General features: G+C 42.6%; 1 protein-coding gene across 2 annotated transcripts in view; it reads left to right on the top strand.

Annotated features, from left to right (window-relative positions):
* Positions 1–27868, top strand: part of Ptp99A (Protein tyrosine phosphatase 99A) — a 727568-nt gene that overhangs the window by 159431 nt on the left and 540269 nt on the right. The gene's annotated exons all lie outside the window — the stretch shown is intronic.

Genomic DNA, 27868 nt, shown 5'->3' with positions numbered 1-27868 from the left:
CAGTCAGACAAGTGACTTTGAGGCCACACATGATAACGCAGCAGTCACACAAGTGACTTTGAGGCCACACATGATAACGCAGCAGTCACACAAGTGACTTTGAGGCCACACATGATAACGCAGCAGTCAGACAAGTGACTTGTAGGCCACACATGATAACGCAGAAGTCAGACAAGTGACTTTGAGGCCACACATGGTAACGCAGCAGTCAGACAAGTGACTTTGAGGCCACACATGTTAACGCAGCAGTCAGACAAGTGACTTTGAGGCCACACATGATAACGCGGAAGTCAGACAAGTGACTTGGAGGCCACACATGATAACGCATGCCAAGAAACTAGAGAAAGTACCGAGGTTGACAACGAGATAATTAAAAAAATACTCTCTTCATAAGTACAGCCTTTTGTGAAGTAAGCAGCGTGAGTGTGAAACACTCGCCTAGTACAACACTTGTGCAACACTTGTGCAATTCAAGAATGAGCAACAGCAGAACTACTTTACGATAAGTATTGAGACTAAGATTTTTACTTTATTAACCCATCATTTGTAATAACTTTCAAGGTGGAAAACTAAACACAGATGCAGTATAATGCGATTATTTATTGACTACGTTTCGCCCACACAGTGGGCTTTATCAAGTCACTAGCAGATCTACCTGGGTAAAGAGTAAGGAGCGTATATAATGTGGAGAGTCAGGTGGAGAATGTTGAATGTTGTATTTGAGAGACAGCTGAAGGTCCGTCTCAAACATAACGTACCCAACATTCTCCATCTGACTCTCCACTCTGTATATACTCACGTACTGTTTACCCAGGTAGATCTGTTTGTGACCTGATAAAGTCCACTGTGTGAGCGAAACGTTGTCAATAAAGGATCGCATTATACTGCATTTGTGTTTGCTTTTCCATCGTATCGGTAAATACTGTTGCCACAAGTCACATTTTTGCTCAGCGTTCACTCCCTCTTTAGTTTCTGAATAAAATAATTTAATATTCCCTTCATGCCCTCTGTGCAAACTGGGATTCCGAAGTTTCATGAACATATCAAATTATGTCTGCAAAAAGCCTTTTTTTTCAGAATATTTGAAACAGTGCTGAAAGTTAATATTGCTTTAAACATCGAAGCACAACACTTAGTCAAATACAGGATATTTAGAGCAGAATACTTTTGTCATTCGCATCTGCTACACCATTGTGACATAATTTTGGTCACTGAAAAATGAGCAAAATGCAGACGTAATTTACACAGGCATTGCAAAAAACTTATCACAAGTGTGTATAATGGTGGAATAACACACAAAATGCATGCATCCTCCGTCATTATCATACCAGACATTAAGATACAGATCACAGCAGCAGTGTGATATCCTTAGCATGAATTTATTACTTTCTGACCAGTAGAAAGCCAAGTAAAATAGTATACAGAGTGAAGTCAGAGGCTGTTACAAAGAAAAGCTCTGTTCCACAAGGCACACTACTCTCCCCCATCCTTTTCATCATCCTTGTGACGGACATAGACAGAGGTGTAAGTAATAGCACTGTATCTTCCTTTACAGACTATACTAGAATATGTATGAGTGTCATCCACCGAGGACATTAAATCTCCAAGTCACCCACTGGGCCGCAGAAAACAATATGATATTCAGTGAGGACAAATTTCGCTTACTCCGTTTTGGAAAACTTGAAGAAATAAAAACTAGAATGGAGTAAAATGCAAATTCCAACCACTCAGAGCAAGAAACGTAAGCTGAAGGACTTAGGGGTGATAATGTCAGAGGATCTCTCCTACAAGGATCACAAAGTCATTATCATATTTGCTGTACATTTAATAGCCTCTTTTAAGGCAGGCGATATTGCAGATCTGGAGAATGTACAGAGAACCTTCATTACACGTATTTCAGCCAACCACCTTAATTACTGGGAACGTTTGAAGTTCCCATGACCTGTACTTCTTGAAACGTAGGCGAGACAGATTCATCATAATTTACACTTGGAAAATTCCTAAATCTACACACACAAAACACACTACGAAAACAGAAGACTCGGCAGATAGTGCATCATACCCCCAGTGAAAAGCAGGGGTGCCTGAGTACTCGGAAAAGACGCAGTAAGTGTCAGACGCCCAAGACTGTTCAACAACTTCCCATCATACATAAGATGGACTACCAGTAGGCCTAGCTGTCTTCAACAGGGAACTGGATAGGTTCCTAAAGTCAGCACTTGGCCAGCCGGGCTGTGGTTCGTACGTTGGACTGCGTGCGGCCGGCAGTAACAGCCTGGTTGATCAGACCTTGATCTACCGGTAGCCTTCGTCATAAACCGGAGCCGCAGGGGCATTGACCCCTGGATAACCATTAAGGTAGACTTCAGATAGATCTATCGAGGATACAGAAAATCTCCCTACCAGGGTAAACCAAATCCAAGAACAATTTTCAGTTCCTCGCCAACCTGGTAACCTGCACCATTGCTCGAACTTAACACAATATTTTAATGCAGAAGAAATGGCAGATCTGGAGTATCAGTTCACACACCAAATTTTTTATGCATGCTTAAAATAGAGTTGCTATCTTAGAAGTGCATTAATAAAGATGTATCATAATCACCCCCCCCCCCCCCATCAGCCATGAAACATACTGAAGGAACGTCTTCCAACCATGCGTGTTGAAATTTTTATGTACTAGAACGTGAAGATGTGTAAGGCTATAAAATACTTCCAGTGAAATGTAAGGATGTCAAAAGTTCACTGTCATAAGGGATAATTCAAGCCTTGGACATTAACCAAGGCTTTTCAATACTCTCCCTTTAAATGTAAGTGAAATTACGAACAAATCTTGAACTGGATTCTGGTGGCAACTTGGTGAGGTGCTGCAGGCAGTTGTTGCTCGGCTGTGGTGGCTACGATGGCTTGTTCTGACACCGTGTCTCGAGGACGACGATAATCGGAACCATTAACAAGTAAATTTTATGATCGCCAATTTATCATAGTAATTATGTTTTCTAGTGTATTCATCAAGTGCAGTATACATGGCTGCTGTCACCTTCGTGGGTTGAAGCAACGATGAATGACCCTCAACTTTGAAGTAATATAATATCTTGCTGCTCAGTAAATTAAACACCTGCCATTGATTTTAAACAAACAAAAAGTAAATTATATTTTATAAAGTGGAGTACATTATACACTTGACATTGGAGTTATTGAGATGTAAACTACTGTAGGTAAAATTCCTTGTTATGTAGAGCATTTCTGGCCACTTTAAAATTAACGTATTACTAGACAGTGGGACAAATTAGCATACTAGAATGCTATAGTTCGTCATATATTGACATTTAATTAGACAACTTGATATGTGAATTATGATATTTTGAGATCTTGTATAACAGTTGGGTACAACATTTTTATTGGAGAATACTGAGGTAGAAGAACTATTTGTATACTACATATGTTGAAAGAGATTGGTGAACATCATTATGAGTGTTAATATAATTAGGATCAACAGAGTTGTTGATACACCAGACTTTAACATAACTTCTGTACGCAGGTTGTAAGTCAGATTTAGAAGGTGCTTTTGACTATATTTTTGAAGCAGGTGGCTGAAGGGAAACTTTGCATCTAGTGGAAGGAAGTTCCAAATTTTAGGGCCCTTTATTTGCATGGAGTTTCTGTATAGGTTGAGTCGAACACGTGGTTTATCAGAGATACACTTATTGTATTGTGTGTTGTGTTGCAGCTCTAGGAAAAGTCAGAGCGCTGAGTTGAGGTTAGTTCTGAGTTACGTATATTTATAATGCACAGCAATAAGTGTAAATGTGTTATATGTTCAGTAAGTTGGGACTTTTGGAAAGTTGAAGTGTGTGTGTGTGTTGTCTTTGGAACCTGAATGGGTTATTATTCTAACTGCTGATTTTTGTTGGGAAACAATAGGTTTTAGGTGGTAAGCTGTAATAGATCCCCAAACACAGATGCCCTAAGTGATGTAAGGATAGATTTAGAGAGCAGTAGAGAATGAGTAATGTTTTTGATAGAATGCTCACAGTTTTGGAAGTTTTGTTGAGATGTTGCCTTTTGTGTGAATTATTTATTTTTATATTAAACTGGATATATTTTAGTAGCTTTATTCCAAACACCGCGCGAAAGGTCTTGTCAATTTTGAAAGTTTGTTAGTTGCCATCCTTGTATAATTATATCTCAACAAGCTCATCGTTCACTTGAGCACAAACAGCCACGGAACAGTACTCAGTCATTGTAGAAGAGGCACTAGCATTAGATTTGTAGATTTATGAAGTGTGAGTGGAGAAGGGAGAGTTTAAGGGGTAGAGGAATGTGAGGGAGAGGGAGAGATCAGGAGGTCAGCGGCGGGGTCGGGGAGGGACACGCTAACAGGTTTGGACATCAGCAAAGTCATCGTCACTGTTGCCAAAACCTGAGCCACCTTCCATCGTGACATTCTTGTACCATCTCTCTCATTATTCACTTCTTTATGTAAATGAAAGTAAAGTCCACCACAGTGGAAATGGTTGTAACGCAAGGTGAGTGCTGGTTATGGAGTACCTTCACGTAGATGAATAATTAACAAGTATGTAAAATGCTTGTTTATTTGCTGGTGTGTGTGATGGTAACAGCGGGTCTGCGAGTCCAGTCCGTCGGGGGTCACATGAAGGACTTGTACGGTGAGTTTACTCAAGGTAGTCATGGTGGTGGTGGTGACTGTGATGGTTTTGATGATGGAGCGATGATGGTGTTTGTTGTGATGGTCTTGATGGTGGTTGTGGTGATGGTCTTGATGGTAGTTGTGGTGATGGTCTTGATGTGGTGGTTGTAGTAAGGGTAGCGATGGTGATGATGGTAGTAGTATGGTAGTGGCGATGGTCATGATGTTCATTGTGGTGGTAGCTGTGGTCACCTAGTTGTGGTGGTTGGTGCCATGGCGTGTGGTGGTTGGTGTCATGACGTGTGGTGGTTGGTGTCATAACGTGTGGTGGTTGGTGCTATGGCGTGTGGTGGTTGGTGCTATGTCGTGTGTGGTTGGTGCTATGTCGTGTGGTGGTTCGTGCCATGGCATGTGGTGGTTGGTGCCATGACGTGTGGTGGTTGGTGTCATGACGTGTGGTGGTTGGTGTCATAACGTGTGGTGGTTGGTGCTATGGCGTGTGGTGGTTGGTGCTATGTCGTGTGTGGTTGGTGCTATGTCGTGTGGTGGTTCGTGCCATGGCATGTGGTGGTTGGTGCCATGACGTGTGGTGGTTGGTGCCATGACGTGTGGTTGGTGCCATGGCGTGTGGTGGTTGGTTCCATAGCGTGTGGTTGTTGGTGCCATGACGTGTGGTGGTTGGTGCCATGGCGTGTGGTGGTTAGTGCCATGGCGTGTGGTGGTTGATGCCATGGCGTGTGGTGGCTGGTGCCATGACGTGTGGTGGTTGGTGCCATGGCGTGTGGTGGTTAGTGCCATGGCGTGTGGTGGTTGGTGCTATGGCGTGTGGTGGTTGGTGCCATGGCGTGTGGTGGTTGGTGCCATGGCGTGTGGTGGTTGGTGCTATGCGTGTGGTGGTTGGTGCTATGGTGTGTGGTGGTTGGTGCCATGGCGTGTGGTGGTTGGTGCTATGGCGTGTGGTAGTTGGTGCCATGTCGTGCGGTGGTTGGTGCCATGGCGTGTGGTGGTTGGTGCCATGGCGTGTGGTGGTTAGTGCTATGGCGTGTGGTAGTTGGTGCCATGTCGTGCGGTGGTTGGTGCCATGTCGTGCGGTGGTTGGTGCCATGGCGTGTGGTGGTTGGTGCTATGGTGTGTGGTAGTTGGTGCCATGTCGTGCGGTGGTTGGTGCCATGGCGTGTTGTGGTTGGTGCCATGGCATGTTGTGGTTGGTGCCATGGCGTGCGGTGGTTGGTGCCATGGCGTGTTGTGGTTGGTGCCATGGCGTGTGGTAGTTGGTGCCATGGCGTGCGGTGGTTGGTGCCATGGCGTGTTGTGGTTGGTGCCATGGCGTGTGGTAGTTGGTGCCATGTCGTGCGGTGGTTGGTGCCATGGCGTGTGGTGGTTGGTGCTATGGCGTGTGGCAGTTGGTGCCATGTCGTGCGGTGGTTGGTGCCATGGCGTGTGGTGGTTGGTGCCATGGCGTGTGGTGGTTGGTGCTATGGCGTGTGGTAGTTGGTGCCATGTGCGGTGGTTGGTGCCATGGCGTGTTGTGGTTGGTGCCATGGCGTGTTGTGGTTGGTGCCATGGCGTGCGGTGGTTGGTGCCATGGCGTGTTGTGGTTGGTGCCATGGCATGTGGTAGTTGGTGCCATGTCGTGCGGTTGGTTGGTGCCATGGCGTGTTGTGGTTGGTGCCATGGCGTGTGGTAGTTGGTGCCATGTCGTGCGGTGGTTGGTGCCATGGCGTGTGGTGGTTGGTGCCATGGCGTGTGGTGGTTGGTGCTATGGCGTGTGGTAGTTGGTGCCATGTGCGGTGGTTGGTGCCATGGCGTGTTGTGGTTGGTGCCATGGCGTGTTGTGGTTGGTGCCATGGCGTGCGGTGGTTGGTGCCATGGCGTGTTGTGGTTGGTGCCATGGCATGTGGTAGTTGGTGCCATGGCGTGCGGTTGGTTGGTGCCATGGCGTGTTGTGGTTGGTGACATGGCGTGTGGTAGTTGGTGCCATGTCGTGCGGTGGTTGGTGCCATGGCGTGTGGTGGTTGGTGCTATGGCGTGTGGTAGTTGGTGCCATGTCGTGCGGTGGTTGGTGCCATGGCGTGTGGTGGTTGGTGCTATGGCGTGTGGTAGTTGGTGCCATGTCGTGCGGTGGTTGGTGCCATGGCGTGTTGTGGTTGGTGCCATGGCGTGTTGTGGTTGGTGCCATGGCGTGCGGTGGTTGGTGCCATGGCGTGTCGTGGTTGGTGCCATGGCGTGTGGTAGTTGGTGCCATGGCGTGCGGTGGTTGGTGCCATGGCGTGTTGTGGTTGGTGCCATGGCGTGTGGTAGTTGGTGCCATGGCGTGCGGTGGTTGGTGCCATGGCGTGTTGTGGTTGGTGCCATGGCGTGGAGTCTTGGCTTCTGGCCTTGCCTCTTACTCCTTATTATTGACACGCCTTATGAGCCTTGCCATACCTGCTCATCAAACTGTACATGGAAACTGCTTCCATCAGTTTGTCTTCCTGAAACTTTAACTTTGGGACTGTCCTCAAAATAAGATGTATTTTTTTTTTAAATATCTGTTCATTTGCATCTTCAACTTTCATCTATACCTTTTAGTTCCCTGGTCTCTTCCTCTCAGTTTTAGCCAGTTCGAATCCTCTTTGTATCTTGTACATTGTAATTATGTCTCCGCTGGGTTTTTTTGGGCGTGACTTTTGTAGGTCAGTAGATACATGTATAATTTCGGAAGGATTGTGCCTCTTGGGATAAAATCATGAACCTTTACAAATGTGTTTTATTAACTATAAAGTAATGCAGAAAGAACCATTTTGGTTCTAAACTATTGCACCCTCGATGGCAGGTTTTCAATAAAGGCGGCCACATGCAAATTAAATTCGACGAAAATATACCAGTCATATAACAACAACAACAACAATAATAATAATAATAATAATAAACTTATAACTCAACAGTTCTCAGCCATCTCTCGCAATTGTTCGTTTATAATTCTTGTGAATATCACAGGAAATTCTGTCAACAGAAGACACTGACAAGGGGAGATATTCCACTGCCGCTATTTCTCGGTAGTTTTATTCACTCTAGAACCAGTTCAGATTAACTAATCGCTATCTTTAACAAGCTAGAAGTATCTTATGTCGCATGTGGGTCAGCGGGCCACCAGCAGCAACAGCCTGGTTGACCAGACACGCACCAGACAAGCCTGGCTCCAGTACAAAAACTCTCGGAACTCATCAAAGGAACATGGCCGTGTCCCTGTTATTGTTTCAGCTGATCTCACTTAAGCAGCAGTGCAGTACTTTGAAAACGCTGGAGCAATGTGTTCATCATCATCGAAATTGAATGTTTTCACAACTTAGGCCGTAGACAACATAGATCACAGTTAAACAGGATTTGGCAGGACGTAAGTGTCTGATCTTCCTTCAACAGGAATCGTCAATTTGAGAATAATCTCTGTCAACTGATGATCGGTCACACATGTTGGCAGGTGCTCGTGTCTCCCCCTCTCTCTGTTTAACTTGTGACGTCCTGCTTTCTGTAGATCTTTCTGCCTTAGTCATTTTTTTTTTATAATCACTTAGGTGCTGGTAATGGTTTCATTTTTAGTTAATGCTGGTTATTTAAACTTAATTTGATAGTATTTATTTGTGTTGATTGTTTATGATCGTTTTTTGTTTGTTGATTTTATACTGGTTTTACTGTGTTGTATATTTTTTATGCCTTTGAGTTCTGAGTGACGTACTCAAAAGTGCTCCGTAAATGTCACAACTACTACTACCGGATGAATTAAAGTAACTCTTACTGATTCGTCATGTAATTGATGTATTATTAATCGGTGGCCCGGTGGCCTGGTGGCTAAAGCTCCCGCTTCACACACGGAGGGCCCGGGTTCGATTCCCGGCGGGTGGAAACATTTCGACACGTTTCCTTACACCTGTTGTCCTGTTCACCTAGCAGCAAATAGGTACCTGGGTGTTAGTCGACTGGTGTGGGTCGCATCCTGGGGGACAAGATTAAGGACCCCAATGGAAATAAGTTACAGTCCTCGATGACGCACTGACTTTCTTGGGTTATCCTGGGTGGCTAACCCTCCGGGGTTAAAAATCCGAACGAAATCTTATCTTATCTTATCAGAGATACGATAGTCCACACCTGTGATCAAACTCTTTTTAAAACAGTCTGAGGAGTACATTACACATCGCCTGACGCACATAGTGAAGATTCACTCTGTCTAATTGAGATTACTTAACATCAAAGTGACTTTGCTGAAGTGTTTGAGAAATCTCTTGAACAGGCTTATGTAGCTTCAAGCGACACTGCCGAATCATTTGTAATGGCATCTTACATCTACAATACCAGGCTTGCATGGGATACAGTGAAGGTGAAACATAAGAGTCTGTTTTAAGTCGGGAAGATTGCTGTGTGAAATAGCAGAGGGAAGCCCTCGGTTACAATATTGGCAGCTTATTATGCCATTCACACAGATGACTTCCAACTGTATGGGGATTCTGTAGCTGATCTAGCGTGATTCCACGCCCTGGATCATCCCCACTATGCTCTTGTTGTATCCGTTTGCAGTGAAATATTTATTACAACGTTTCATCCATTACTGGACTGTATTAAGTATACAAACACATACACACACACACCTATGACCTCACATTGCTTGTGTATCTTATAAGGTCGTGTATCTACGTGTTTTTTGTATACTGATGAATTCTAGTCAGTGACGAAACGTCGTAATGAAAATTTCACTGCAAACGTAGTGTCTTTCTCACTACTTTTCGTTTAGGTTATAGTTCATCCACTAGTGAGGTTGGGCTCAGTCTTCTTGATTTGCCGGTATTCTCCCGGCCCGGGCCTTTTCCAAGTAGTGACCCGGCCTTGGCTTCCTGTCTAGGGAGTGTCTGAGACCTAAGTCTCCCATGGGAGGAGGCACAAGTACCCCCTCATCGTTGGGACCAACTGTCCCCAGGCCTAGCCACATTCCCCGCCCTCACGGGGCTCGTAGGGAAAAGCTAGGCCTCTCTGGTCTGCCATCCCTGCCCCAAGGGGGCTAATGGGAATGACAGTCTTGTGAGCTGCAAGCTCGGGCTCAGGCACCTACCCTAACCTAGAAGAGTTAGGCATGGTGTCGATCTTGGGCTCAGTAAGATGCATGTGGCCGTGTGTACACAACAAGCACACGGAGGAGGACTGAAGTTGCTCTCACACGTTACCGTATATGATGGCGTCGTTGTGTTGTCAAGTGTAATACTTGGGAAAGTTTAACTTCCTGAGTGCCCCCATCCTTCCACAACTTACCCCACTTATATACTCCAGTCCTTCTTTGTATCACCAGAGTTAACATTTAATGATATATGACTCGATAGCGAATATATGTAGTGCGCAGGTCCTGCATATTCCGAGCTCACCTTTAATCTCCTGAGAACGTAACACATTCGCTGATCTTTACTTGGCTATATTTGTCTTAATAGTGTGCCTTGCAGGGTAGGAAGGAGGTTGTGGGGGAGTGGATGGCTGCCCCAGTGTTTGATCTGGAGCTCAGGCATAATGGTGTTCCCTTGTAAGCTTCAGTGTCTTGTGTGAGCTTTAAAGTCTCGTGCAAGCTTCAAGGTCTGTCTCCCTCACCGTAAGAGTTTGCCGGTGTCTCTTTCAATTTCTCAGAATTTGTCTTGTCTTCTGGGTAGAGCGTGAGCACTCTGGCCTCCTCTGTGTGAGTGTTCTATCCTGTGTGATTACTTAGCCTTGTCAGAGAAGGCAGACCGTGATGCAGAGAAATTACGAGTATACGGAGTTGTTGTAGTAAGTCGTTGTAAGTAGACAGGCGATCTTAACGCTGCAAGACAAGCCACGGGGGGATAGAAATCTTCAGTTCAAGATCTTTCACACGTCTCCGTGAGTTATCAGGAGTTGTGAAATGTTCCAAGAGCAACAACAGCTAGATTGAAGGAAAGTTGATGCCTGCCTACTCCACCCCGTGGCTTGTCTTGCGCATGTGTATATGTCGTGCCGAGTAGGTAAAACATGCGATTTTGGCTTAAATAGCAACTCTCTTCTTGCCGAGTAAAGCAAGCGAAAATTCGTGTATGCAATATTTTCGCAAAAGTCAGTCTCCAATTATTCGGAGGAAATCATCAACAATTATTTGTAGAATACCTAGAGGATAAGTGTTTTTGGTGGCTGTCTGCGCATAATGACGGCTCCTTCCAGGTAGATAAGAACAAGACAAGCATTCAGAAAATCTCTTTCGAAGCCCTAATTAATTATTGGCTCCCGAGTGGTAGTGTACTGTGTACTCTGGTCATCGTGTGAGTGGTAGTGTACTGTGTACTCTGGTCATCGTGTGAGTGGTAGTGTACTGTGTACTCTGGTCATCGTGTGAGTGGTAGTGTACTGTGTACTCTGGTCATCGTGTGAGTGGTAGTGTACTGTTTACTCTGGTCATCGTGTGAGTGGTAGTGTACTGTGTACTCTGGTCATCGTGTGAGTGGTAGTGTACTGTGTACTCTGGTCGTACACAGAGTGATGGACTGAACACATCGTTTCCAGGTTGAGGGACTGATTACCTCAAACTTCTCCTCTCCTTACCCATTTCTACTTTGTATTGGACTGATGAAGCCACTGTGTGGCGAAACGTTTCTTCAATAAAGATTCCCATGTGTTGCATAAGTGTCTCAATTCTTCAACTTGTCGGTTTTCAAAACCATTCATCACAAAACACATCTCTTCTTCCCTCAGTTACCACTTGTGTCCACCCATGAAGACTTAATTACATTTGAATACCACTTAAGTGATTGTACTAAACCGCTTGCAAAACTGTATACTGACTAAGTGCAAGCCTTCAGGAAACCATCAATAGAGTTCACTTAAGTATCGATCACTCAATGCCACATAAGTACCACTTAGTCTTACCCAGTGGGGATGAGACATTTTTCACCACGTCTCACTAGGCCACATGATCCCACCACTTAGAAGCACGTAGGAATCACTATTAATTACTAGATCACTTAAGAATACTCATCACTAAGTGTAATACTTTTACGATAATATTGAATGAAAACATAAAACAATTTATTAATACTAGTATTGATCATGTAGGCAAATATTTTTGATAAATATAATTGATAAATAATCGATCTTTGGCTGAAATTATATGAGAATATATTTTTTTTTGAGACTAAGTGAACTTGTTCTCTGAAACTAAGTGCACATGTTCTCAGAGACTAAGTGTACATGTTCTCAGAGACTAAGTGTACATGTTCTCTGAAACTAAGTGTACATGTTCTCTGAAACTAAGTGTACATGTTCTCAAAGACTAAGTGTACATGTTCTCAGAGACTAAGAGTACATGTTCTCAGAGACTAAGTGTACATGTTCTCAGAGACTAAGTGTACATGTTCTCAGAGACTAAGTGTACATGTTCTCTGAAACTAAGTGTACATGTTCTCAGAGACTAAGTGTACATGTTCTCAGAGACTAAGAGAACATGTTCTCAGAGACTAAGTGTACATGTTCTCAGAGACTAAGTGTACATGTTCTCAGAGACTAAGTGTACATGTTCTCAGAGACTAAGTGTACATGTTCTCAGAGACTAAGTGTACATGTTCTCAGAGACTAAGTGTACATGTTCTCAGAGACTAAGTGTACATGTTCTCAGAGACTAAGTGTACATGTTCTCTGAAACTAAGTGTACATGTTCTCTGAAACTAAGTGTACATGTTCTTTGAGATTAAGGGGTTCTTTATATGAGTGACAAAGTAGGAATATTAATTAAAATAATGTAACAAGTCTCGCTTGGTGAAGCAATTTCAAGTCTCCATATTCTTGAGCACAAGTTCAGCAGATACCTTCACCAGGTTGGTCTTCCCCACCACTCTCCTGGCTTCCTCCCATGGTCTTCCCCCCCCCTCTGTGTCTTCCCCACTGTCTCCTCCCTCTGGTACAGTAGTACTCCATCAACCACTCACCCCTCTATCATCCAGCCGGCACCAGGCTCTCTACACCTTGTGAGAGAGCTCGGTCCCTTCTATCATCCCTCCTCTGTGTCACCGACATGTATAGTATGCAAAGTCATGGAGAATATTATCAGGAGAAGAGTAATGGAACACCTACAAAGAAATGAGCTTAACAACCAACACGGTTTCAGGGACGAGAAATCTTGTGTCACAAACCTAGTGGTTAAATAACAAAAAAAGGCACAATACCGTGACTGGAACGATACACAAATAACCCGCACATAAAAGAGAGAAGCTTACGACGACGTTTCGGTCCGACTTGGACCATTTAGTGGTTCTATGACAGGGTGACAGCAGTAAGCCAAAAGTGGGAGAAGGGTGGGTAGATTGCATTTTCTTGGACTGTAAAAAGGCGTTTGACACAGTTCCACACAAGAGATTAGTGCAAATACTGGAGGACCAAGCAGGGATAACAGGGAAGGTGCTACAGTGGATCAGGGAATACCTGTCAGGAAGACAGCAGCGAGTCATGGTACGTGGCGAGGTGTCAGAGTGGGCGCCTGTGACGAGTGGGGTTCCACAGGGGTCAGTCCTAGGCCCGGTGCTGTTTCTGGTATTTGTGAACGACATGACGGAAGGAATAGACTCAGAAGTGTCCCTGTTTGCAGATAATGTGAAGTTAATGAGAAGAATTCAGTCGGACGAGGACCAGGCAAAACTACATAGGGATCTGGACAGGCTGCAGGCCTGGTCCAGCAATTGGCTCCTGGAGTTCAACCCCACCAAGTGCAAAGTCATGAAGATTGGGGAAGGGCAAAGAAGACCGCAGACGGAGTACTGTCTAGGGAGGGCCAGAGACTACAAACCTCACTCAAGGAAAAAGATCTTGGGGTGAGTATAACACCAGGCATATCTCCTGAGGCGCATATCAACCAAATAACTGCTGCAGCATATAGGCGCCTAGTAAACCTGAGAACAGCATTCCATCATCTTAATAAGGAATTGTTCAGGACCCTGTACACCGTGTACGTTAGGCCCATATTGGAGTATGCGACACCAGTTTGGAACCCATATCTAGCAAAGTACGTAAAGAAACTAGAGAAAGTGCAAAGGTTTACAACAAGACTAGTCCCAGAGCTAAGGGGTATGTCCTACGAGGAGAGGTTAAGGGATATCGATCTGACGACACTGGAGGACAGGAGAGATAGGGGGGACATGATAACGAAATATAAAGTACTGAGAGGAATTGACAAGGTGGACAGAGACAGAATTTTCCAGAGATGGGCCACGGCAACAAGGGGACTCAGTTGGAAATTGAAGACATAGATGAATCACAGGGATGTTAGTAAGTATTTCTTCAGTCACAGAGTAGTCAGGAAGTGGAATAGTTTGGGAAGCGATGTAGTCGAGGCAGGATTCATTCATAGCTTTAAGAAGAGGTATGATGAAGCTAATGGTGCAGGGAGAGTGACCCAGTATCGGCCAGTGAAAAGGCGGGGCCAGGAGCTATGAATCGACCCCTGCAGCCACAACTAGGTAAGTACACACACACACACACACACACACACACACACACACGTACGTACGTTTAATTAAACCAGACTATTGGTTATTATAGAATTTCTACAAATCTTTTCCTCTGGGCTGAGGCGACCCAGGTTAAGGTCTTAGTTAAAGTAGATGTCAGTCGCCGTGTCTGTCCTGACACCTGCCACTGCTTAAGGAAAATGTGAATAAATATAGTTACTAGATACAGTAATAGCGAACAAGCTATTTGTTGTATGGAGTTGTATGATAGCTCTAGGCCTTTCGTGTTGCAATCAACAAATCAAGAGCTTGCAGTGTTGCAGAAATGGGTAGGAAGTCCAGGCAGAATCGTTCAGGAAAACTTCGCTCGAGCAAAAACGTTACCCTGAGAGAATCTGCTTGGACTTCCTACTCATTTCTGCAGATTGTAAGCCCCTGATGTGTTGATTGCAACATGAAAGATCTAGAGTTATCATTCAACTCTTCTTGTGGTTGTTTTGCATAATTACTGGATGTGTTTCAGTCAATGCGCTATCTACAAAAGATATCAGCATATCCAATAAGCCCAGCCGCCTCTGCCTCAAGTTTGCTAACGCGTCGACCATCTCCCATTGAGGTAGTGTGACCTGATAAACAAGAAACACATTGATAAATTAGACACATGACCTGTTTGTGCTGGAAAATAACCTTCTCTCTCTCCTACATACCCTAACCTGAGCTTCGCGTTCCACATAAAAATGCTTACTGTTTTTAGTAACCTATCACCTATTCCATACATTCACAACATGTGCCAGATTGCCTTTTCTAGACTGATAAATGCGACGAAAAGTTCCTTAAAATAATGTTCATTTATATGCTTCAGTGGAAACAATTGGTCTACACATCCCCTACCCTTGATAAAACCTCTGTTCCTCGCAGTCCTACTGCCTGGCAGTTAATTCCTTCAGTAATAAGTACCATACACTTTATCCAGTATACTCTACAGGCTTATTCCTCTATACTTTCTCTTATCTCTCTTTTCTCTCATACAAAGGAACTATGGTACTTATTTCCCTCATACATAGGAACTAGGTACCTCTTCCCTGCTTTCATGTATTATAAAGAACAAATGCAACTATCACTCCAAACTTATATCCCAATCTGCATTGAATTGCTCTGTCTTGGTCACATATGTTCCAGTTACTTTACCACCTTTCATTCTACCGTCACCACCTCAGGGAAATAGTGGTTGAACATCTTGAGAGGCTGGACTTTTTTTTTTCAGAAAGTTAGCATGGATTTAAAGAAGGTAAGTCTTGCTTTACTAACTTGTGCTCTACGACAGAATAACGGAAGTCAGGCAAGAAAGACAGATGGGTTAACTGTATATTCTTGGACTGTAGGGAAAGCATTTGATACCCCACCAGAAATTTATTCACAAATTAGAGCACGCAGGGATACAATGAATCAAGCAATAGCTAACGAACAGAAGACAGAGGGTAATGATAAGGGCAGATGTGTCACGATGGGAAAGTGTATTAAGTGGGGTTCCCCAAGAGTCAGTTCCAGGACCTTTATTAATCTTAATATACGTAAATGATCTGCCAGAGGGGATTGACTTTTATTTCTCATTGTTTGCTGATGTAAAACTAAAGTGAAGAATACAAACTGTAGAGGATAGAGACTACAGGTGTACATGGATAAACTTCGAGATAATCAAACTGGGGTTTAACCCTAACAAGGGCAGTCATGAAAATTAGGGATGGAGAGAGGCGACCTGAGACGGAATGCAGCTAGAGAAGCGAGAGACCACAAATATCGGAGTGAACATCACACCCAACACATCGCTAGAAGTGCATATGTGAGGATAGCTAATCTCAGAATTGCCTTCAAAAACCTCAGTGATGAAGAGTCATTTAGGGCTGTCTACACGACATAATTAAGCCCATCATGGAACCCTTAATCAAAATTATATGAAAACTAGAAACAAGCAGTTTTATTTCTTTCCATAGGTTACAATGTGTGAATGTATATAAAGCTTGTGGACGGGTACAAAGAAAGCCACTAACATGCCGGGGCATTTCGGGCAGGAAAAGTCCTAAGGCATGGAAAAAGACTAGACCCAGAGGGAGGATTGAGTTATGATGAGAGACTAAAAAGAACTGAACCTGCCAACTTTAGAAGAAAAAAAAAAGATTAGTGGAAACATAATTACCCAGAAGCTTTAACACAGCAGACAGTGACAGACTTTTTGAAATGAGAGAGACAGAGGCAAGAAGTTATAAATGGAAGCTAAAGACACAGGTGAGCGACTGTGATGTTAGGAAATACTTCTTTCAGTCTCAGGATGATAAATAAAAGGAATGAGGTGGATGAAGTGGTTGAGATAACCCCTGTACACAGTTTCAAGAGTAGATATGTCAGGGGCCCATGAGGCCAGGACCCAATAATGCTGGTGATTGTGGCGGAGCCAGGAGCTGAGGCTCATCCCCCGTAAACACAACTCGGTGAGTACGTACACACACATTACAAAACAACTTGATTACCACCACTTAGTTCTATATATAAGCAGGTTGAACTTGTCACCAATAATCACGTTTTTACAAGACTGTTGATACATCTTCCTAGTTCATCCATGATCTTTTACTGGGACAAATTTTGTTTAGTTACGTTTTCAACTGAATGTACGAAGATGTGATCTGAGTTTTTTGTGTTTGTTGTGAGGATGATAGAGAAGTAGAGAATGTTCGACTTGAGGGAACCACCACATTACTTTTATATCTATGGGAAGCGTAAATCCGTAGGGGTCACACAGCGTCTGGGAAATGGGAGGCAATCAGGTATTATCTAGAGAAGGCGAGAGTAGCTTTAATTCTTTGGAAGAAGAGCCTTGTAGGGAAGGAAGGAGCCTGAACGAGGAGACACATGCAAGTTGACTTCGGTACAGGAAGAGTGAAGATTTGCAGTGACCTGGTAACGTGGTCGACCTTCATGTATGTATGGATACTATCAAGTCTGGCTAAGAATACCAAGAAATACACCACACAACAAAACAACAACAACAACAACAACAAAATTCTAAACCAAGTGTCTTTCGACAAGTGCTTTTTACAAATGTTAACTAACATGCGCGAGCGCACACATTCACTGGCCAAGTGTCTAGCGACAAATATCTTTAAGAGCTGGTAACATACACACAGCCACACCATACACAACAGGCCAGGTGTGAATCGACAAGTGTCTTCGACAACTAGTAACACACACACACACACACACACCTAATGTGAAGTTAATGAAAAGAATTAAATCAGATGAGGATCAGGCAGGACTACAAAGAGACACGGACAGGCTGCAAGCCTGGTCCAGCAACTGGCTCCTCGAATTTATCCCCGCCAAATGCAAAGTCATGAAGATTGGATAAGGGCAAAAAAGACCGCAGACAGAGTATAGGCTAGGTGCCCAAAAACTGCAAGCCTCACTTAAGGAAAAGGATCTTTTGGTGAGTATAATACCGAGCACATCTGAAGCACACATCAACCAGAAAACTGCTGCAGCATATGGGCGCCTGGCAAACCTGAGAATAGCGTTCCGATACCTCAGTAAGGAATTCAAAACACTGTAACACCATGTACCTCAGGCCCATACTGGCGCATGCAGTACCAGTTTGGAACCCACACCTGGTCAAGCACGTCAAGAAATTAGAGAAAGCGCAAAGGTTTTCAACAAGGCTAGTTCCAGAGCTAAAGGGAATGTCCTACGAAGAAAGGTTAAGGGAAATCGGCCTGACGACACTGGAGGACAGGAGGGTCAGGGGAGACACGATAACGACATACAAAATAATGCGAGGAATGGACAAAGTGGACAGAGACAAGATGTTCCAGAGATGGGACACAGAAACAATGGGTCATAATTGGAAGCTGAAGACTCAGATGAGTCAAAGAGTTGTCAGGAAGTGGAATAGTTTGGCAAGTGATGTAGTGGAGGCAGGAACCATATATAGTTTTAAGGCGAGGTATGATAAAGCTCATGGAGCAGGGCGACAGAGGACCTAGTAGCGACCAGTGAGGAGGCGGGGTCAGGAATTATGTCTCGACCCCTGCAACCACAAATAGGTGAGTACAAACATGTAAATACACACACACATAGATAGAAAATAATACTCCACCCTCAAAAATCACAAGAATAACAAGAGAGAGTCCCGTCTCTACCAAATAAAAATAATAGACTAAAATTTCCCCCCATTCTCTGCCGACAGATGCGACCACACTGAAAAAATCTTGGAAAGAAGAAAAGAATCAGTGGGAGATATGGAGTTTTTATCACTTCATATTAAAAGTCAGAGAAACGCGTAATTTCTTCAGTTAGTCTCTTTGATCCACTAAATGAAAGTTCTGCTTCTGCCCTGAACTGTTGGAACTGGTTGTTGCACCCTTGACACCCTTCATGCTCAGGGGGTAATGGGAACTCTCAACCTCGAATGGGAAAGAGAAGTCGTTGTTAATGGGTTTTTGAGGGCACCGCAGCTGTTACATACTCTTGGTCGTGGTTAATGGGTAGCTGTGGTATTTTACTGTTGATGGTTAATGGGTGGCTGTGTTATTTTACTGTTGATGGTTAATGGGTAGCTGTGGTATTTTACTGTTGATGGTTAATGGGTGGCTGTGTTATTTTACTGTTGATGGTTAATGGGTAGCTGTGGTATTTTACAGTTGATGGTTAAAGGGTGGCTGTGTTATTTTACTGTTGATGGTTAATGGGTAGCTGTGGTATTTTACAGTTGATGGTTAATGGGTGGCTGTGTTATTTTACTGTTGATGGTTAATGGGTAGCTGTGTTATTTTACTGTTGATGTTAATGGGTAGCTATGGTATTTTACTGTTGATGGGTAATGGGTAGCTGTGGTATTTTACTGTTGATGGTTAATGGGTGGCTGTGGTATTTTACTGTTGATGGTTAATGGGTAGCTGTGGTATTTTACTGTTGATGGTTAATGGGTAGCTGTGGTATTTTACTGTTGATGGTTAATGGGTAGCTGTGGTATTTTACTGTTGATGGTTAATGGGTGGCTGTGGTATTTTACTGTTGATGGTTAATGGGTAGCTGTGGTATTTTACTGTTGATGGTTAATGGGTAGCTGTGGTATTTTACTGTTGATGGTTAATGGGTAGCTGTGGTATTTTACTGTTGATGGTTAATGGGTGGCTGTGGTATTTTACTGTTGATGGTTAATGGGTAGCTGTGGTATTTTACTGTTGAGGGTTAATGGGTAGCTGTGGTATTTTACTGTTGATGGGTAATAAGTGGCTGTGGTATTTTACTGTTGATGGTTAATGGGTAGCTGTGGTATTTTACTGTTGATGGTTAATGGGTAGCTGTGGTATTTTACTGTTGATGGTTAATGGGTAGCTGTGGTATTTTACTGTTGATGGTTAATGGGTGGCTGTGGTATTTTACTGTTGATGGTTAATGGGTGGCTGTGTTATTTTACTGTTGATGGTTAATGGGTAGCTGTGGTATTTTACTGTTGATGGTTAATGGGTGGCTGTGTTATTTTACTGTTGATGGTTAATGGGTAGCTGTGGTATTTTACAGTTGATGGTTAAAGGGTGGCTGTGTTATTTTACTGTTGATGGTTAATGGGTAGCTGTGGTATTTTACAGTTGATGGTTAATGGGTGGCTGTGTTATTTTACTATTGATGGTTAATGGGTAGCTGTGTTATTTTACTGTTGATGTTAATGGGTAGCTATGGTATTTTACTGTTGATGGGTAATGGGTAGCTGTGGTATTTTACTGTTGATGGTTAATGGGTGGCTGTGGTATTTTACTGTTGATGGTTAATGGGTAGCTGTGGTATTTTACTGTTGATGGTTAATGGGTAGCTGTGGTATTTTACTGTTGATGGTTAATGGGTAGCTGTGGTATTTTACTGTTGATGGTTAATGGGTGGCTGTGGTATTTTACTGTTGATGGTTAATGGGTAGCTGTGGTATTTTACTGTTGATGGTTAATGGGTAGCTGTGGTATTTTACTGTTGATGGGTAATAAGTGGCTGTGGTATTTTACTGTTGATGGTTAATGGGTAGCTGTGGTATTTTACTGTTGATGGTTAATGGGTAGCTGTGGTATTTTACTGTTGATGGTTAATGGGTAGCTGTGGTATTTTACTGTTGATGGTTAATGGGTAGCTGTGGTATTTTACTGTTGATGGTTAATGGGTGGCTATGGTATTTTACTGTTGATGGTTAATGGGTGGCTGTGGTATTTTACTGTTGATGGTTAATGGGTAGCTGTGGTATTTTACTGTTGATGGTTAATGGGTAGCTGTGGTATTTTACTGTTGATGGTTAATTGGTAGCTGTGGTATTTTACTGTTGATGGGTAATAAGTGGCTGTGGTATTTTACTGTTGATGGTTAATGGGTAGCTGTGGTATTTTACTGTTGATGGTTAATGGGTAGCTGTGGTATTTTACTGTTGATGGTTAATGGGTAGCTGTGGTATTTTACTGTTGATGGTTAATGGGTAGCTGTAGTATTTTACTGTTGATGGTTAATGGGGAGCTGTGGTATTTTACTGTTGATGGTTAATGGGTGGCTGTGGTATTTTACTGTTGATGGTTAATGGGTAGCTGTGGTATTTTACTGTTGATGGTTAATGGGTAGCTGTGGTATTTTACTGTTGATGGTTAATGGGTAGCTGTGGTATTTTACTGTTGATGGTTAATGGGTAGCTGTGGTATTTTACTGTTGATGGTTAATGGGTAGCTGTGGTATTTTACTGTTGATGGTTAATGGGTAGCTGTGGTATTTTACTGTTGATGGTTAATGGGTGGCTGTGGTATTTTACTGTTGATGGTTAATGGGTGGCTGTGGTATTTTACTGTTGATGGTTAATGGGTAGCTGTGGTATTTTACTGTTGATGGTTAATGGGTAGCTGTGGTATTTTACTGTTGATGGTTAATGGGTAGCTGTGGTATTTTACTGTTGATGGTTAATGGGTGGCTGTGGTATTTTACTGTTGATGGTTAATGGGTAGCTGTGGAATTTTACTGTTGATGGTTAATGGGTGGCTGTGGTATTTTACTGTTAATGGTTAATGGGTAGTTGTGGTATTTTACTGTTGATGGTTAATGGGTAGCTGTGGTATTTTACTGTTGATAGTTAATGGGTGGCTGTGGTATTTTACTGTTGATGGTTAATGGGTGGCTGTGGTATTTTACTGTTGATGGTTAATGGGTGGCTGTGGTATTTTACTGTTGATGGGTAATAAGTGGCTGTGGTATTTTACTGTTGATGGTTAATGGGTAGCTGTGGTATTTTACTGTTGATGGGTAATAAGTGGCTGTGGTATTTTACTGTTGATGGTTAATGGGTAGCTGTGGTATTTTACTGTTGATGGTTAATGGGTGGCTGTGGTATTTTACTGTTGGTTAATGGGTAGCTGTGGTATTTTACTGTTGATGGTTAATGGGTAGCTGTGGTATTTTACTGTTGATGGTTAATGGGTGGCTGTGGTATTTTACTGTTGATGGTTAATGGGTAGCTGTGGTATTTTACTGTTGATGGTTAATGGGTGGCTGTGGTATTTTACTGTTGGTTAATGGGTGGCTGTGGTATTTTACTGTTGGTTAATGGGTGGCTGTGGTATTTTACTGTTTATTAATGGATGGATGTGGTATTTTGCTGATGTTAATGGGTGGTTGTGGTATTTTACTCTTGATGTGTATGGGCAGTTGCAGTATTTTCTTTTATTATTTGTGATGGGCAGTAGGTGGCGGCGCTTTGTAAATAATGGGGGTCGTGGATATGCATTGAAGTCGTTGCTAATAGGCAGTGGTCTTACCTTTCCCCTTCATTTCTCTCTTCATCCCTCCCATTTCTCCCTCTTCCTCATCCCTTCCTCCTCAAGCCTCCCTTACATCCGTCTCCTCTCATCACCCTCCCCTTCATTACACCTCATTACTCCAGTGTCACCTCATCACTCCCTATCCCTCATCTCCCCCCACTCACTAATCATCCCACCCTCCCGCTAATCACCCCGCCCTCTCCTTAATCATTTCATCCTCCCCATTATCCCATCCTCTTCATTATCTTGACAATTACTAACCCTTCTTAACTACATTAACAGCCTGATTAAACCCCTGGAAATCCCTGGCCTTATCATCATAATAGTTCCCAAGTGAAGCCTCCCCTGTGACACCCAGGGTGCTTCTGTACCACACACTTGGTGGGAGGTGAAACCATAATTTAATAAATACGTTTCGCTCTGAGACGATCGAAACATAGTCTGTAAGTAAAGGTTTGCTGTGCTCCCAAGTGTGTTTCTGTCATACTTGCGGGAAATGCCGGCCATCCTAGACTTCTGTACCGGCCATCCTAGACTTCTGTACCTGCCATCCTAGACTTCTGTACCTGCCATCCTAGACTTCTGTACCTGCCATCCTAGACTTCTGTACCTGCCATCCTAGACTTCTGTACTTGCCATCCTAGACTTCTGTACCTGCCATCCTAGACTTCTGTACCTGCCATCCTAGACTTCTGTACCGGCCATCCTAGACTTCTGTACCGGCTATCCTAGACTTCTGTACCTGCCATCCTAGACTTCTGTACCTGCCATCCTAGACTTCTGTACCGGCCATCCTAGACTTCTGTACCGGCCATCCTAGACTTCTGTACCTGCCATCCTAGACTTCTGTACCGGCCATCCTAGACTTCTGTACCGGCCATCCTAGACTTCTGTACCGGCCATCCTAGACTTCTGTACCTGCCATCCTAGACTTCTGTACCTGCCATCCTAGACTTCTGTACCGGCCATCCTAGACTTCTGTACCGGCCATCCTAGACTTCTGTACCTGCCATCCTAGACTTCTGTACCTGCCATCCTAGACTTCTGTACCGGCCATCCTAGACTTCTGTACCGGCCATCCTAGACTTCTGTACCGGCCATCCTAGACTTCTGTACCTGCCATCCTAGACTTCTGTGCCTGCCATCCTAGACTTCTGTACCTGCCATCCTAGACTTCTGTACCGGCCATCCTAGACTTCTGTACCGGCCATCCTAGACTTCTGTACCTGCCATCCTAGACTTCTGTACCTGCCATCCTAGACTTCTGTACCTGCCATCCTAGACTTCTGTACCTGCCATCCTAGACTTCTGTACCGGCCATCCTAGACTTCTGTACCGGCCATCCTAGACTTCTGTACCTGCCATCCTAGACTTCTGTACCGGCCATCCTAGACTTCTGTACCGGCCATCCTGTACTTATGTACAAATCCTCATGTAATTTATATTAACTTCACGTTGCTCATTTGTCAGAGTGACGTACTAAGTACAGGTTTCAGAGCGTCTTTGCGCCTCGAGTGAGGATTTACTGTCTGGTGCGAGTTAAGTGAAAGTTTGACTGTTTTTGTAAGATACGTGAGAATATTACTTGATTGTGTCCGTCAAGCGAATGTTAACACTTTTCCACCTCAAGTGAAACTTTAATACTTGTATGAACGTCATGTGAAGGTTTAACACTTGTTTGTACGCCAGGTGAAGGTTTAACACTTGTTTGGACGTCAAGTGCAGGTTTAACGCTTGTTTGGACGTCGTGTTGAATCTGATAGCTTTTTGACCATCCAGTAAAAGTTGATTTTTTTTTTTTTTAGACGTGAAATGCAGGTTGGACAGTTTTGCACACTAAGTAAAGATAGTAGTAACTTTTTGTACAGATCAAGTGAGAGTGATTCTTTTTTTGTGGGCAAGGGAAAATATCGACCATTCTTTTTTATACTATGCTGGGTTGTCAGCGTGTCGTGGCAACAGCACCTCATAGTACGTACTTTGGTTCCATCATCCAGGTGAGACATGTTTAAATCTTTGTATTTTTTTCCGTAATTTGAGTCCCACGTAACGTTGGGTCGTTATGTTGTGATGGGTTGACCTATATCGTCTTGTGTTACTTAACGTTGGGTTGGCCATGTTGTGTTGGGTCGTGTTAATATTGTCTTGGGTCGTGTTGGGTCGCGTTAGCTATTGTTGGGTGATACTGGCTCCGGCTTGTTCCATCACACCCTCACACTCAGAAATTGCTTTCATCTATTTTTTTTTTTTTTGTGACGGTAGGTTTAATTTTCGTTCTGTGCAACATTTCAGCTGTTACTAAATATATTTTGATATATGTGTTTGTGTTCACCTAGTTGTGGTTGCAGGGGTCGATTCATAGCTCCTGGCCCCGCTCTTCACTGGTCGCTACTGGGTCACTCTCCCTGCACCATGAGCTTTGTCATTACTCTGCTTAAAGCTATGAATGGATCCTGCCTCCACTACATCGCTTCCCAGACTGTGTGTGTGTGTGTGTGTGTGTGTGTGTGTGTGTGTGTGTGTGTGTGTGTGTGTGTGTGTGTGTAAACAAGGGAAAACATTCGTCACATGGACTCTGGAGAAATGGACTGAAAAATATTTTGTGTATCCTGTGAAAGTATTGTTGGCATATTTGGATATTATTCCCTCTGATCGATACAAACAAAAATATCGAGACTTCGTTGAAGCAAATGAGGTGGAAGTTAGTGTGTGTGCAGCGTGTGTTGTGTTGATATTTGTACTCTCTCACACTAACACGCAGTTCCACATTACCTGTTTGTAGTTACAGTAGTCAGGCTGTCCTCGTTGTGTCTGGTCTTCAGGGTTTTGTTTCTCGTAAAGGATTTTTTGTTTTAGGATTCCAGATGTTGTTGCAGGCATTGCCTCTTTCTAGATCGAATTCCAACACTCTGCCAGTGCTATGAAATGTTTTATGGTGAGCTTTCTGTACCTCTGTTGCAGTTTGCAATTGTATGTTGTTATGGTTCATGGTGATGGTCGCTCTGGTGAGGGATCGGTGCGGCTCAAGAAAGAATAACCAGTAATTTCCTGGTATGACTTGTATAATATCCTCATTGTACTTTTATGTTATTTATATACAAGTACTTCCTATTACTGTCTGTCTGTCTGTCTGTCTGTCTCTCTCTCTCTCTCTCTCTCTCTCTCTCTCTCTCTCTCTCTATATATATATATATATATATATATATATATATATATATATATATATATATATATATATATATATATATACATATATATATATATATATATATATATATATATATATATATATATATATATATATATATATATATATATATATATATATATATATATATATATATATATATATTGTGTGTGTGTGTGTGAGTGAGTGATCGACACCATGCCCAGCCCTTCTAGGGCAGGGTAGGTGCCTGAGCCCGAGCTCTCAGCTCAAAAGCCTGTCATTCCCATTAGTCCCCTTGGGACGGGGATGGCAGACCAGAGAGGCCTAGCTTGTGTGTAGGCCTGGGGACAGTTGGTCTCAAAGATGAGGAGGCACTTGAGCCTCTTCCCATGGGAGACTTAGGTCTGAGACACTCCCAAGACAGGGAGCCAAGGCCGGGCCACCACTTGGAAAATGCCCGGGCCGGGAGAATACCACCGAATCTTTAAAAATAATAATAATAAATAAATATATATGTGGGTGGGTGTGGGTGGTGCCAAATAGGTAAAACTGGTCAATTAGCAAGAACTAATTTAAAATTAAGTCCTTTCTAAAATTTTCTTTTATACGTTTTAAGATATATTTTTTTCATTTATGTTAATGTAAAAATTAATAATTTTGTACCAAAATAACCTTAGAAAACTAACCTTATTATAACAAGCACAATTTAACTTAGCCTGATGCAACTAAATATATTTTAGATAAGTTTAAAATAATTTAATAATAAACAAACGCAATGAAATATATTTTTTTCATTAGGTTCAGGATGATTTTTGCGAAATTACTGCATACACAAATTTTCGTTTGCCTTATTCGGCAAGAAGAGCGTTGCTTTTTAAGCCAAAATCGCAAGTATTACCTATATGGCACGACATTATATATATATATATATATATATATATATATATATATATATATATATATATATATATATATATATATATATATATATATATATATGTCGTGCCGAATAGGCAGAACTTGCCATCTTGACTTAAATAGCAACGCTCATCTTGCCATATGGGACAAGTGAAAATTTGTGTATGCAATAATTTCGCCAAAATCATTCTAAACCTAACGAAAAAAATATATTTCACTGTGTTTGTTTGGTATTAAATTACTGTAAACGTATCTAAAATATATTTGTTGGGTTAGGCTAAAATAAATTGTTCTTGTTATAATAAGGTTAGGTAAGTTTTCTAAGATTCTTTTGGCATAAAATTATAAATTTTTACATTAACATTAATGAAAAAAATATATCTTTAAACGTATAAGAGAAAATTTTAGAAAGGACTTAATTTTAAATGAGTTCTTGCTAATTGACCAGTTTTACATATTTGGCACGACATATATATATATATATATATATATATATATATATATATATATATATATATATATATATATATATATATATATATATATATATATACACACACACACAAACATGGTAAGGCAACATGCTTCAGTTAAGAGACAACATCTATGACACACTACAGCTGTCATGTCTGGAGCCAAGGTTTGCCGCCTTCTGAGGTGACTGGTCAAGAAAGAGGAAGACCAAATTGGACATGCATCGACTTGACGCGCTGATCAAGAAAATTTTCGATTTAAAATCTCGAGACTGAAAAGAGTTTGAGATTCTGGACATGAAGCAGTGATTGGTGCATCAGAGCTCCTTGAGTTTGTTGAGGCTTTCCTCTTGTAATTGACATAACGTCTTCTAAGGTAAGCTAGACAATTTCATGCAGGAGTTATATGAGCAGGCAGGTTGTGATGGCTGTCTCATAGTTATTAGAGAATCCCGTCCTCAGGACGAGCTGCATGTGTAAAAAAATCGAAACCGATTAAAAATCTGTTTGCTACGAGGTCACGAGATATGATCAGTAAGTTCCAAAAATGGTTCTATTTCATGACCCCTAGAGTACAAGAATGAAAGGCGTTTAGGCGTTCTACTTGTCATCGCCTCCGCAACCCGGTCTTAGATCAGGCCTCCAAGTTGATGACTTCATCGTTACCTGAATGTATGTCTTGGTGTCATAGGGACTCAACCCCTCAAGGAATGTTGCATCTTAACTTTCTAGTGTTGTATAATTGGAAAAAAAGTATGTTGATAATTCTACGCAGTGAGTGATCTTACCTCAGCTTATCGCTAGACAGATAAGCTACGTAACTGCACTTCTGGGTTTATTGTGTCTTTTAATGAAGGTCTGATGAACCACAGTTTTCACCCATCACGTAAAAAGAGTCATCCAAGTTTTTTTTTTTTTGTTCCTGTGTGACATATCTGTGATTGGTTTCTAGTATTCTACCTCGCAGTTCCACTTGAAGCCAGGCTAGTCAGTTAGGCTGTTGATGATGCCAGCTGGCACACGTAATCACAGCTTGTACACAAATAACCCGTACATAGGAGAGTGAAGCTTACGACGACGTTTCGGTCCGACTTGTGACTTTGTAAATGGTCCAAGTCGGACCGAAACGTTGTCGTAAGCTTCTCTCTCCTATATGCGGGTTATTTGTGTATTGTTCCAGTCACGGTATTGTGGCGTCTTGTTCATCACAGCCTGGTTGGTTCTCCAGTTCACATATAACACTGAACTTTTGCAGCCCACAATGATAGCACGATACAAGAATATTTGACCTTGGAGCATCTCAATTACAGCGTCGTAAACAGAGCTGTTTAAAGCTATTGGGAAATGTTGACCAAAGCTAGTCAGTAGTAAAGCAT

Source organism: Cherax quadricarinatus, chromosome 33 (assembly GCF_038502225.1).
Source record: "Cherax quadricarinatus isolate ZL_2023a chromosome 33, ASM3850222v1, whole genome shotgun sequence".
NCBI classification, from domain to species: Eukaryota; Metazoa; Arthropoda; class Malacostraca; order Decapoda; family Parastacidae; genus Cherax; species Cherax quadricarinatus.
Note: the sequence above shows the minus strand (reverse complement) of the source record. Positions and strands in the feature narration are given on the sequence as shown.